A 14,086-nucleotide genomic window follows, 5' to 3' on the forward strand; every position below is an offset into this window, starting at 1 on the left:
TTTCTATAAGCATCCATACGCAGGTTTACATGTGAGCATAGTTTTCCATTCATTTGGGTAAATATCAAGGAGCACGACTGCTGGATCACATGGTAAGAGTACGCTTAGTTTTGTAAGAAACTGCCAAACTGTGTTCCACACTGGCTGTACTATTTTGCATTCTTACCAGCAATGAAATAGGTTTCCTGTTGCATTACATCCTCACCGGTATTTGGTATTGCCAGTATTTTGGACTCTGCCATTCTCATAGGTGTGTAGTGTTATATCATTGTCATCTTAATTTGCAATATGTGATGTTGAACCTGTATTTATGTTCAACAGTATGTGATGTTAAACATCTTTTTATCTGCTTTCATATGTTTACTTGCCACCTGTATATCCTCCTTGAGGAGATGTCTGTTCAGTAGGTCTTTTGCTCATTTTTTAATTAGGTTGTTCATTTTCTTGTCACTGACTTTTAAGAGTCCTTCATTCACTGGGTTGGCCAAAGAGTTCATTTGATTTTTCCAGGAGATGGCCCTAATAGCACTGAGTTGTCTTTAACTACATTCAGAACAATTTTGTTAGACTGTATTGTGGCAGCTGTCATAGCAGCATGAATTTTTTTAAAAACTTGCCAAAACTGGTAAATTTTTGTACACTGAAGATGGAAGAGAAAAGCAAAATTTTCAACATATTATTCTTTATTATTTCAAGAAAGGTAAAATACAACTGAAACACACACAAAAAAAAGATTTGTGTGGTGTGTGGAGAAAATGCTGTGACTGATTGAACATGTCGAAAGTTTGTGAAGTTCCCTGCTGGAGATTTCTCGCTGGACGATGCTCCACAGTTGGGTAGACCAGCTGAAGTTGATAGCCATCAAATTGAGACATTAACTGAGAACAAACAACATTATACCACATGAGAGATAGCCAACATACCCAAAATATCCAAAGCAAGCATTGAAAATCATTTGCACCAGCTTGGATATGTTAATTGCTTGATGTTTGGGTTTCACATAAGTTAAGTGAAAAAAACCTTCTTGACCATATTTCTGTATGTGATTCTCTACTGAAACAAAATAAAAATGTTCTATTTTAAAAACAAATTGTGACGGCAGTGAAAAGTGGATACTGTGCAATAATGTGGAACAGAAGAATTTGTGGGGCAAGTGAAACGAACCACCACCAACCACACCAAAGGCCAGCTTTTATCCAAAGAAGGTGATGTTGTGTATACGGTGGGATTGGAAGGGAATCCTCTATTATAAGCTCCTTCTGGAAAACAAGTGATCAGTTCCAACAAGTACTGCTCACAATTAGACCAGTTGAAGGTAGCACTCGACTGATGAAAAGCATCCAGAATTAGTCAACAGAAAACGTATAATCTTCCATTAGGATAGCGCAAGACTACATGTTTCTTTGATGCCCAGGCAAAAACTGTTACAGCTTGGCTGGGAAGTTCTGATTCATCCACCATATTCACCAGACATTGCACCTTCAGATTTCCATTTATTTTTGTCTTTATAAAATTCTCTAAATGGAAAAAAATTTCCATTCTCTAGAAGACTGTAAAAGGCACCTGGAATAGTTCTTTGCTCAAAAAGATAAAACATTTTGGAAAGAATTATGAAGTTGCCTGAAACATGGCAGAAGGTAGTGGAACAAAACGATAAATATGTTGTTCAATAAAGTGCTTGGTGAAAATGAAAAATGTGTTTTTATTTTTAAAAACCAAAGGAACTTTTTGACCAACCTGGTATTTTGGCTAACAGTCCTTTATCAGCTGTGTTTTTACAAAGATTTTCTCCCAGACTGTGACTTGTCTTCTCATTCTGCTGACATTCATTGTCCCAGAGCAGAAGTTCTTAACTTTAATGAAGTTGAACTTAACAATTATTTCTATCATACATCATACCTTCAGTGTTGTACCTAAAAAGCCATCACCCTGTCCAAGGTCATCTATGTATCCTCAAAATCTGCAGGATGGGACAGCAGGCTGGAGGCCCAAATAAGAACAAATGTCACCATTCAAGCCCAAAGGCCATCAACTGCAGAATTCCCTCTTGCTCTGGAGAGGTCAGTCTTTTCAGACCTATTCAGCCCTTCAAATGATCGGGTGAGGCTCACCTACATTATGGAGGGCAATCTGCTTTACTCAAAGTCCACCAATTTAAAAGGATAAAGAGGGAAGGACATTACACAATAAAAAAAGGGGCCAATACTCCAAAAATAAATAACAATCCTTAATGTGTATGTGTCTCAGAATATAACATCAAAATATGTGAGACAAAGACGGGTAGGATGGCAAGAGAACTAGCTGAATTCATCACTGTAGTTGGAAGCTTTAGCAATCTCTATCAGCAGCACACATACCCTGCGGGCAGAAAGTCAGAAAGGACAAAATGGGACTCAACACCACCATCAATCCCCTGGATATAATTTAAACGCTTGCCTCCAAAACACCCTCAAAGAAACATCCAGAATAGTATTTGACCATAGATCTGGGCACTGTGGGCAAACCAAGTTGACAAAATTAACCATCACATCATCTTTTACAAGTCTGCGTTTTCTCAGAATGTTTACAGCATGTCTGTTGTGTTTATAACCAGAAAAAATAACAATATGAAAAAATAAATGAAGAGCAATAAAATGTGGTAAATGGTAAGTAATGATATATTAAAATTCTAGGAGGCACTTGTAATGTGTTGCTTCAAAATGTGATATTAGGAAACTTGGTAAGAAATAATGTTCGAATCATGTGAAGGAAGAGTTCAGGGCTCAGTGAGAATCCCAAGTGGGCAGAATCACCAGCATGTAGGGACGATGACCTTGATGACTTCTATTTTGGCTGCTCAGATGTCTTTTGTTTTTGCCTCCATCTAAGTCATGCAAAGAGTTGACTCACTGGAGAAGACTCTGATGCTGGGAAAGACTGGGGGTGGGAGGAGAAGGGGACGACAGAGGATGAGATGGCTGGATGGCATCACCGACTCGATGGACATGAGTCTGAGTGAACTCTGGGAGTTGGTGATGGACAGGGAGGCCTGGCGTGCTGTGATTCATGGGGTCGCGGAGAGTCGGACACGACTGAGCGACTGAACTGAACTGAACTGCAGTTGTCCTCATGTGTCCAGATACATGAGGTGCCATTTTTAAGGGAAAATGACGCTGGCAAATGTTGGTGGTGAAGCTTTGTCAGGACCAGGCCATAGGACCAAAAAGGGAGAGTGGTGTAAGCGGGAGGCAGAGAGCGAGGGGAGGCACGGAGGAGGGAGCGGCCAAGGGAGAGAAGGACGGCGGAGCAGATGAGTGGCCGCAACGCAGACCCCGGGCTGGTGCGGGAGAGGGGTCTCAGTGCGGCCGTTCCGGGGAGCCCCCGGGGGCCGCAGTCAGCATGTGCCAAACGGCGTCCCGAGGGAGTTTGCACAAGTGCCTCCCTAAAGGCCTCGTTTCCCAACATAGCTCTCACCAGGTGTCAGCCTCCCTCTGTGCCTTTTAAGACTTCTTTACCGACTCCCCATTACCCTCAGGTTAAGTCCTAAATCACCGAGCCTGACGCTCCAAGTGTACAGGTGTACAGGGGTCCCCAAACTTGTCTTCCGATGCAGCTTCTCTGGCCACGCCCAAATTCTGGAATGCTCTCAGCTTTCTCATCACCTCCCTCTGCCTGGAAGTCTTCCCAGTACTCTGGCCACCCTGCGGGGTGTCATCGTTCTGTCTGAGCAGACGGAAGCTTCTACCCGTCTGTACAGTGATCGGGGCGTTGTGTCTGCCTCCTCTTTACACTATGGCCCCAGAAATCAGAGACCATGTGTCATTTGTTCTGATGTACTAGATGGCAGCCTGTGCCACAAGCCTGTGCTGCGTCGTCTGGAGTCACTCGTCAGCTCCTGGCTTCTCCACATACCACCTTCACATGAGCCCCATCCATGGCCATCAGCACCACATGCTGACCACAAAAAGCTTGGGCGGGTGGCAGAAGGGAAAGGGCACACCAAATGACACGAAGACTAGCTCTCGGCTACTGCACACTTGCCATGTGCCGGGAAATACTGCCCACGAATTATTTAATCATCATTAAAAACTGATGAAGTTGTTACCACTATGAGCCCCATTCACAAATGACGACATGGAGGCTAGAAAGGATAAGTCTTTGCCCCAGATTGCCAAGCATGAGGCCAGGATTTGTACCCCAACTGTTTGCTTTCACAGCCCACATTCTTAAGCATCAGACTCCACAAAAATTATAGAACAACCAAAGATAATCTTACTTCCTATCACAACTTTATGAAATGATCCTAGAGTTTGTTTGGAAGGATAATTATGAGAGAAAAGCCATGAAATATTTGGCAAAAAAAAAATAATCGGGGGAACTTTCATGGCAGTCTGGTGGTTAAGACTCCACACTCAATACAGGAGGTGCAGGTTCAATCCCTCGTTGGGGAGCTAAGAGCTCACAGATGGCATAGCATGAAAAAAATTAAAAAGAAATGATTGGGATGAGGGAGGTCTTACTCTACCAGAGATTAAAATGCATTATAAAGTCACAATACTTAAAACTGGGGAATTGAGTCTAACCTCATAGACAAGCATTTATGAGAATGAAATCATGTAACAAAGAGGTTGTTTCACTTTTACAGCATCTTGCAAGATCCGCAGGGTGGTTACCATCCGCACTGCATCGCCCTCTTACAGATGTGGAAGCCAGGTCCCAGAGGGGAGGAAGTCACATGAGACGTTCAGGTTCTCTGAGCAGCAGTGCCTCAAGCCATGAAGGGAGGGGAATGGAGTCAAGTAAACAAAGATAAGAACTTTTTTTTCCTTTGGAGGTGCATGAGCAACAAGCCAGGGATAGAAACTGTTCCCTTTCCTGTACCCTGGACAGGCATCATTAATCTACCTTCATATTCTTCCTGGCGGAACCAACACAGCCTGAAATTCTTATTAATGCAAAACCACAGCCAATCAGTGAGGATTGACTCATGAGATGAAAATATTTGCCATCTTAATCTGGGTCAAACCACTTCCTTGCAGATGCTGGACTGAGGCATAGAGTGGAGCTCTGTTGCAGCACATTGTTTGGAGCCCTTCCAGCAGCTTCAACCAAATACCATTCTCATCATATGTGACCTCGGTCAGGGGCCACCACGATCTCAGATGCCGTCAACCCAGCCCCACCCCAGGCATGGCTTCAGGAAACATGGTGCCGTTCTGATGTCTTCAGAGGAGATCCCCCCTCAATGTTTTCTGTCTCCTCCTCCAAAAGCTCGCTGCCAGCTGTCCTGTGGTCCCTCTCCCTCTCTAGTCACCTCGGCCCCTCTCCACCCTATCTTTCCCAAGTGTGGACACAGTCCCCTCTCCTTTGTTCCCCAAAGCACCTCGAATATAGGGCTTCGCCCCATGCCTGAAGGATATCCCTGCAAAGAATAAAACTCAGCTTAAATCTAAGGACAGGGACTTCCCTGGTGGTGCAGTGGTTAAGACTTCAAGCTCCCAATGCAGGGGAGCCAGGTTGAATCCCTGGCTGGATCCCTAAGATCCCTCATGCCACATAGCATGACCCCCAAAAAATAAATAGGAAAATGACAGGAAATATTGTATCCTTAGGGCTTGTTGACCCTGTGCCCCAACCAAAGGAATCTCTTGCATGTTTCTCCTTTTACCTCCCAAAACCCAAACTCCTGCTTTTGGGAACCGCCAAGATGGCAGCGTCCCTCGGAAGATGTGTGGAGTGGTAGGGGCGCCATGGTGCAGCTGCGTGTTGACGAAGCCACACTCTCTGCATCTGCCTCCTCCACCCTTTCTCGGCCCATCCTACTGCCCAAGTCACCCTTCCCCTTCGACGGTTACCCTTCCCTGACCTCTCCTCACCCTCAGCTCAGGTTTCCTTTCTCTAGGGGACATCCTGGGCTGACTTAGGGGTCCTGCCTCAAGGATCCCACAGACCCCTCTAACATTTTACCAGGTTGGATTTGGTCTCCAGGTTTGTTTGGCCTGCCCAGGTTTAAAAAACACACACAAACTTTTAGCAATCTGATTCATGCTTCCCCCCTGCTCCAGATGTGTAAAAATTAGTTTTAAAACATTTTTCCAAGTTTGAGAAAATGGAAGAGTTGACACAAATATAAAAATATCTGCTTTGGTTTTAAAAACTAGGGACTGTGACCACATAGGGTCCTCACGGCAACAAGTGACTCGAGCTGAGAGCAGCCACCACTACCCCTACCCGGGTGTGTCTCTGAAGCTCACCACAGTCCCCACCATTCCCTATTGCCTCACACTTGGCCCCATCATGTATTTACCCTGCCCATCTGGCCTGTGTGGTGTGCATTGGTGACCCCTATGCTGTTCTGTGTTGCTCTTCCCTGATCTGCCTTTGCATCTCTAACTAGACTGTGAGCTCTACGTTCTCATCTGCATAAATGGGGTGAAAGCACAAGTGTTCCTGCCTCCCAGGGTTGCCGTAAGGGTTCACTGTGATCACGCTTAGCCCAGCCTGGTTCCCAGTAGTGCACACGTGATTAGTTCTGATGCCCACAGCCCCAGCCTGACCCACCAAACCAGTCTCCCCAGCTGCACGGAGGTGCCGTCCACACTGCAGCTGAACTTGGTTACTCCAACATCACGGCAGAAGTCAGAAAGTTCCAAAGGTCCAATTTTACATGTAATAAGGTGGACCCAAGGTGGGGGCTGGTATTGGGGAGTTATCCCATTATGCAGAGAGAAAGCCTCACACACAGCAGGGACTATATCCCACCCCAGTGCTTTTGTGCTGGAGAAACTGCTGCGAGACCATTAAGTCAACGCCTGTGACCACAAGTTGCTCCAGCATCTTACCCAGGAGAACTTCCAGGCTGCACTCGGGTTAGAGGTGGGATGGGGGCTGCTTGTTTGGGATGGCTTTGGGGGAACTGCTAGAGCTTATAGGGGCCCAGTATCTACCCCACACGTCACCTCTTGGCTGCCATGACCTATGACAGCCTATGTGACCCAGAGGCCTCTACCAGGGCCGGGCTCTCCTCACCAGGAGGAGACCTAGTCATTGGAGTGAAGGTCTGAAGCATCACCCCCAGTCACCCCAGGCCTGGACCTACACAGACTCTTCCACTTATCTTAACGTCAGGGCAGCGCATAGAGTGAGCACTGGACTGGGGGCCAGGAGGCCTGAGCTCTTCTCATCTGCCCGTAAGCAGCTCTCTGCCCTCAGCCGCCCCTGCTCCTCTCTGGGACTAGAGAGGGATCCGTCTGACCAGGATCCTCCAGCTGTGACCGGGGGGCCTCAGGCTTCCGGGTCCTTGCTTCCTCTGTTTCTACCCACTTATGTCTCTTAAACATTGAGATTCTGGGTAAAATTCATTTTAGACGAATTTCTAAACTACACTTTTACAGGACACCATGGAAGCTGAGTCACAAATTCAGCCAAGAGATCTGGGTTCAAATCTTGGGCAAGACAGTTGCTTTCATCAAGCCTCAGTTTCCCCGTCCATAACATGGAAATCACACTAGAACACATCCCATGGGATAGTTTCACGTATAGGGCAAGCTCATGTACATAGAACACTTGACACTAGTGTCTGGCACACGGCAGGTGCTTCAAAGATGTTATCTCTAGCACAATTATTAAAAGATCTGCTGGATGTTTTTTCTTCAGGTTTCTTCAAACCATTCCCTTTGGTGGTCTCTGAGCACCTCATCCTAGCTCCCATCTCTAGTTCCCATCCCAGCCATCATCCTCCACCGTGGACTGACTCTACGGGTCACTGAGCCTTCAGCTCTGGGCCTGGGATTGATGCCAGTTGGACATGGATACAGGTCCTACTTTCGCTGGGGCTTCCAAGGTGGTGCAGGGGCAAAGATTCTGCTTGCCAATTCATGAAATACAAGAGATGTAGGTTTAATCTCTGGGTCCAAAAGGTTACCGGGAGTAGAAAATGGCAACCCACTCGAGTATCCTTGCCTGGAAAATTCCATGGGCAGAGGAGCCTGGCGGGCTACAGTCCGTGGGGTCTCAAAGAGTTGGACACAACTGAGCTGAGTGACCTTGGGTCAGTCATTCTACTTTTCCAGAGCACAGTTTATCATCTGTGATGATGGCACTATCCACCTCCTAGGGGTGCTGTGGGAACTGGAGCAACACCGGACACATGTAAATCCTCAATAAGCATTGGCTGTTATCATTAAGTTCCATTGGGGTAAGCATTTTGGTTTGGTTTTAATCAGTTTGGGGGGTGGTGGGCGCCCTCTAGCGGTGGAGCCCCACATGGAGGGGCGCCTTAGCCTCTAGCCTGGAGGTTGGACAGTTGGCAGGACTGTTGGCAGGACTGCTGGACAGAGGCAGGACAGTTGGGACCTAGATCTTAGATGTGTACCTTCTTGGGACTGCAGATGAGTCTCAACCCAAGGCTGCCACAACTGGGCCTGGGACCAGTGATCTGTAAGCTGCTTTGGCAGGGAGGGCAGAGTAGAGAAGTCTAACTTGGACCCCTGTATAAACCTCTCTACAAAGAAAGAACAATGCCCATCAGGGTGCTAGGAGACAGTCAGGGGAGGGTACAAAGGCAGCTCTTCTTCTATTGCTAGGTGCACCCTCACCACCATCCTCCAGGTCCATTTTACAGATGGAAAAACTGAGGTTTGCCGAAGGGAAGTGACTCTCCTAAGGTCACACAGGGCATGCAAGGCAGAACACAGACCAGAGTTCAGGCTCCAGATCCAGGGCTCTCTACCCTACAAGGTCAACTTGGCCAAGCCAGGCAGTGGGGAGCAGAGGACATTTTCATTGAATCAGAGAAGGAAGTTTCAAAGGAGAAGGGAGGAAAATAGAAGCAGCAGGCGAAGTTCCCAGGGCTGGAGCCCTGCCCAGCCAGTCCCAGGACTCAGGGAGGGTGGGAATGACGCAGTCTGGGCCCGTGGCAGTCTCAGGAGCACCATTCACCGGGAATCTGCCTGCGGGGGCAGCCAGGACTGCAGAGGCTCCGGGAAGGATGGCTGAGCTGATGGCCCGGGCTGACTCCCCGGGAGCTGTGTGTGGGGGGCCAAGCATGAGCTCAGGAGCGGGTCCATCTCAGCACCTGCAAGAACCCGGCCACGTTCACACACACACAAGCACCCAGGCATGCCAGTTCCTGGGTGGGCAGCAGAGGCATTCTCAGCCAGGAAGGGGTCAGCCTGGAGCAGGGAAATCCCTCAAGGCCAGTGAGAGGGGGTGGCCACAAGCACGCGTCCAAGCCCAGCTGCCGGCCGAGGCCAAGGCCCGAGGCTGTGGACCCAGCCAGCTCACTTTCCTGGCTCCGAAGGCCCCCTTCTTGTCCTCCAACCTGGGGAGGCCTTGCCCACTGTGTGTCCTAAAGCCCTTCTCATACATTATAGCTCAACTGAGACTCACACTGTCTTTTCACCTGCAGACAGGGACAATGGGCCCAGGGAAGTGAAGGGGCCGTGGGGCTTCCGGGTCATTCTACCCCACATGACTGTCCATCGTTCTTGGAATCCATGAAGTCAGACTAGAGGAGACTAGCCCCGAGGCCAGCTCTCACTAGCCACAGGCTCCCAGGGAGCGTGAGACCCCAAGGCACATGGTGAAAGAGAGAGAGCAGGCTTTGACACCTGCTGAACCCAAGTTCAGTCCTGGCTACTACCTGTTGTACCTGTTCTCTTCCCTTTAGCTGCGTCAACTGAGCGAATCCTTTCCACAGGCCTCTGACACAGTGTTACTGATGGCTCCACTTATGGATGAGGAACCTGAGAGCTGGGAATGGACAGAGTGCAGGTTTGCGCTCAGCCTGTCTGACCCCTGAGATACTAAGCTACAATGTCCACTTAGGAAGCACGGAAAGCACACCATGGACGTTAGATGTGCTGTGGGGCTGGGAGCTTAGGAGTTGAGTGGAGGTGACGTCACCAGAGGGGAAGGAGCTCTCAGGGTGGGGGGCGGGGGGAGATGCTAGAATCTATTTGGACCACGTGGATAAATGGGCCTGGGAGACCCAGAAGAAACTGAGCCAGGGATGGGCTCTAGTGGGCTTCTGGGATCCCAGCTCACAGCTCCCTTCACCAAGTCATCTGCTCCTTAGTAACTGCTGAGGCGAGGACTGGCTTCAAAGGGCAAGGTAAATGAGGGCCCCAGGCCCCGGGCCCCTCAAATGGGAACAGGCCCAGTTGGACGCCATTACAGTGAGGAAGCAGGAAACCAAGACATTCCTAAGAGGATGTCACTGCCCGAGGGAGGGCACTGCGCTCTGACCCCAGGGCTGAGACCTCCCATCCACCCTGCCTAGCCCAGCATGCCCCTTTAAGAGATCTGGCCCCCTTAAGAAGAGAGCTGGGCGGGGGGCGGGGGGGGGCAAGGCAATTTCCCACTGTGTGCCCCTCTAGCTCCAAGACTCCTGAGTCTCATGCCAAGGCAAAGCTGGGGATAGGAAGCCACCCTGCTCCCTCCTTGACCTCCAGGCCGCCCCCCCGCCACCCCCAGCTGGAGCCCCAGGCCCCCTGTGCCTTGGTCCCAGCCCCTCGGCGGCCCCAGCCATCCCCTCCGCTCTTGACCCCGTTCCCTGGCTGGGACTCCTGGCTGGGCTGCCGCAGCTCAGCCCTTCCCATTCCGTGTTTGGCAGAGGGGTGTCTGTTCTCAAGCCGGGGCCCAGGGGGCCAGCCGGGGCCAGTGATGGAGAGGCAGATGGAGGGCAGGGTTGTCTAGAGGGAACCCCCTTTCCGGAGGAGCTGGCTCCACACACTGCAGGGCTGGAGGGCTAAAGCAGGCAGAAGGGAGACCGGCCCACATGCGTGGGCTGGACAGCATCTATCTCCATGGAAGACCAAAGACAGTGCTTAAGCTTCTGGAAGAACTGATCGAGCAAGGGAGTCCAAACCCATGCAAGAAGAGAAAGAATCCATCTGCCTGGGCAAGCTTGGCCTTCAGTCAAGGAAAGCATGATGCCAGGAGCTGGGTGAGCCCTGCTCCGGGCCTGGCACTCTAGTCCACACCTGTACCTGTTCCCCTTCCCACCTCAAGCTCTCGCCCAACTAGGAGCACACGTTAGACCTGTTTGCTCTAACAGGTCTCACAAATACTGGGTTCAAATCCTGTTTCCCCACTCCCCCCTGCGTGATCTGGGACAAGGCATGTCACCTCTACGGCCTTGGTTTCCTCACCTGCAGAGTGGTGATAACCATACCCAGCGTGTGGGTGCTAAGTCGCTTCAGTTGTGGCTGACTCTTTGCGACCCTATGGACCATAGCCCGCTAGGATTTTCTGTCCATGGGATTCTCCAGGCAAGAATACTGGAGCAGGTTGCCATTTCCTTCTCCAGGAGATCTTCCCGACCCAGGGATTCGAACCTGTGTCTCTTACATCGCCAGTACTGGCAGGTGCATTCTTTACCACCAGTGCCACCTGGGAAGGCCCACCCAGCATACGGCCTACTATAATAAACGCCTGGCATAGCGAGTGTGCTCAGTCAATTTGCATTCCTCCCCATGGGTCTGCCTGCCCAACACACCCACCCAGGTCTCATCCATCCCTGTGGAGCCCCAGGTGGGATTCCCAGTCCACGCCTCAGTCAGCCCTGCCATCCTCCTGCTGTGTAGGGCGGACGTTCAGCAGGGATGCTCAGAGCCATGTGGCAGCCTCTTGCAGAGAGAACTGCAGACCCTCAGTGCAGAAGCTGCCCAGCACCCAGCCGGCTGACATCGCTGGAATCAAAGTGAGATGGAGATGGCCCCCTGAGAGGGGGATGACTCTCCCCTGAGCTGAGTCACAAGGTCCCAGGTCAAGTCTCCGCAAGCTGCTCTTGATCCTTCTGAGCCTTGCTTTCCCATCTGGGAAGTGGAGTACATGGGAGGGTCCCCAGAGACTCCAGCGTGGAGGTGGTTTGCGAGCCCGGGCCGAGCGAAGCCAAGGGTTGCAGATTCAGGGCTCAAGGCTGCTCTCGCCTTTGTTTGTTTTATTGAGTAAAAGAAAATACTTTGAACATTTTATAGGGACTTGGGGAGGGGAGGAGGGGCCAGAGAGAGACTTCATCCAAAAGAAACAGCCTCCAAGGAGGGTCTTGCCAAGAAAACCCAAGGGCAGGGGCCAGGAGGGTTCTCCTCCGAGCGTGGCCAGGGATGGGAGCCTAAGGGGGCATCACAGCCCAGAGAGAAGACAGAGGGCTGTGCGAGGGGAAGGGACTCCTTGGCCAGCTGGGTCCTCCCTGGATACTGAACAGTGGCAGCCCCCTTCCCTGGCCATCAAGGCTTCCTTTCCTACAACTGCTGCCTCTCCCCCTGGGGGTCACACCGGAAGCCCCCAGCGCCCCCAACTCCCACCGGGGCACGTTCACTCATCCCTCCTCTCACTGACTCACTCACTCAGGAGCACAGGCAGCCATTCTCCATTCATCCATTCATCCCTTTTTCTCACTCACTCACTCATCCGTCCTCACCGACTCACTCACTCACCGATATACTTGAAGGTGAAGAGTGGCCAATGCTGTCTGGAGGCATTCTGGGGTTAGGACAGGACACGCTCCCCACAGGCAGTCGCTGAGAGAGCCCACATAAGGCTGTCGGAGGCTGATGGGTCAGCTGCCAGAACCTCACAGGCAAGAGGGACATCTGGAAAGGCGAGTAGAGGGCCCCAGGTGGTAAAAGGGAAGGAAAATGGCAGAGGTGAGCAAGAGCACGGTGCGTCAGAGCGGGGAGGGAGACCAGGAAAGGAACTGAGCTCAGCACACAGCACAGGCCACCTCTGGCCCCGCAGTCCCCCAGGACAGCCGGGGGCCCTCACCCCTGGGGGGCCAGGCTCCCCTGGAACTCCTCAGCTTCCACGTGGGCCTTCTCTCTCCAGCTGGGCCAGGCCCTGGCCTCCAGCTGGGGCCCCTCCCGCTCAGCCCGGGGAAACCCTGGCGTGCCCCTCCCCCGCCCCACCCTCAGGAAACCCCGCGCTTCCTGCCGTCTGGGTCTCACGGAGCTAAAAACCTTCCTCTGGGCTCCCATCCTCGGAGGCCGCAGGTCTTGAAATTCAAACTCAGAGACTGCCAAGGCAGCTCGAAAACTGCTGAGTATTTTTCTGAAGGAGGAGAGAAGTTGAAAGGAGAAGGGCGAAGGGCCTGGAAAATGGAGGAAGCTGGCTGCGGGTCTCCTCAGCTCCGGAGTAAACCCATGCCTGTCTCTCACAGCAAGGGACACCCCCAGGGTGCAACCTGGCTCCTCCAGTGGGGGCCCTGGTCCCAGGCCACATCTCCACCTGAGGGGTCTTTCATCCAGCGGCATGATTCTCTCCAGGGAAGTCACTCAGGCCCTTTGCCTGAAGGGGTTAAAAAACCCCAGGTCACCACTCCTGCTGGGGACACTGACTGCCACCCAAGACTTCAGGAGAAAAGCCCAAGATGACAGACCAGCTCCCCACTTACTCCTCAGAGCATAGCAGAAAGAGGAATCTCTGAAAGTGAGGAGAATTTCTGCCCTCACTTGGGTCCGTCGAGCCACCTTTCTGAATTTCAGTGTCATTGGGGGTAATAGCTGTGATAATATGTATGGCCTGCTTACTACTTGCCAGGCTCTGGCTGAACACATGCCCACATTTAATCCTCATGACAATTCTGTGAAGTCGGTACTAATATTATCACCACTTTACAGATTAGGAAACTAAGATCAGAGAGGGTAAGTATCGCCCAAGGTGATCCAAGCAGCAAAAGGGAGAGAAACAAAAGGGAGGATTCCAACCCAGCCACTATAACTCTGGATTCTACAGACTAGACATGAATGCTTCATGCATTCACTGGACAAACAAATATGGAAATTCTTCTTGTCCTGGGCATTGTGGATGGAGAGGTAAATCTTGTATCTGCTCTCAAGGAGCTTCCAACCCATTTAGTGAGACAGATAAGCAATCAATTATAAGGTAGCATGATTGTTGTCACAACAGATGAGTTACAGGATGCTGGGTGAATTAGTCAGGACAGTCAATGCAAGGTGCTCTAACAAACAACCCCCGCATCTCAGTGATTTAAAGAGACATCACATGTTGCAATGCATTGGCAGAGGCTTATGTTCCGTGTAATCATTAGGAGAGCCTGGCTTCCTTGGAGCCTTCTACTGGAATCCTCTACTGGATGTCAGCCAAT

The 14,086-nt window shown here is 50.7% G+C and overlaps 1 long non-coding RNA gene across 1 annotated transcript; it reads right to left on the reverse strand.

Moving 5' to 3' along the window:
- Window positions 1-753: 753 nt before the first annotated feature.
- On the reverse strand, window positions 754-12,840 carry LOC148775018 (uncharacterized). The gene is made up of 3 exons (XR_016035216.1): window positions 12,748-12,840; window positions 12,420-12,575; window positions 754-878 (listed from the first exon to the last, which is right to left on the reverse strand). It is a non-coding gene; the product is annotated as an uncharacterized LOC148775018 (long non-coding RNA).
- Between the last annotated feature and the right edge of the window lie 1,246 nt (window positions 12,841-14,086).

The sequence above is a fragment of the Moschus berezovskii genome, chromosome 18 (genome assembly GCF_049115385.1).
Source record: "Moschus berezovskii isolate FMDL1 chromosome 18, NW_MosBer_1.0, whole genome shotgun sequence".
NCBI classification, from domain to species: domain Eukaryota; kingdom Metazoa; phylum Chordata; class Mammalia; order Artiodactyla; family Moschidae; genus Moschus; species Moschus berezovskii.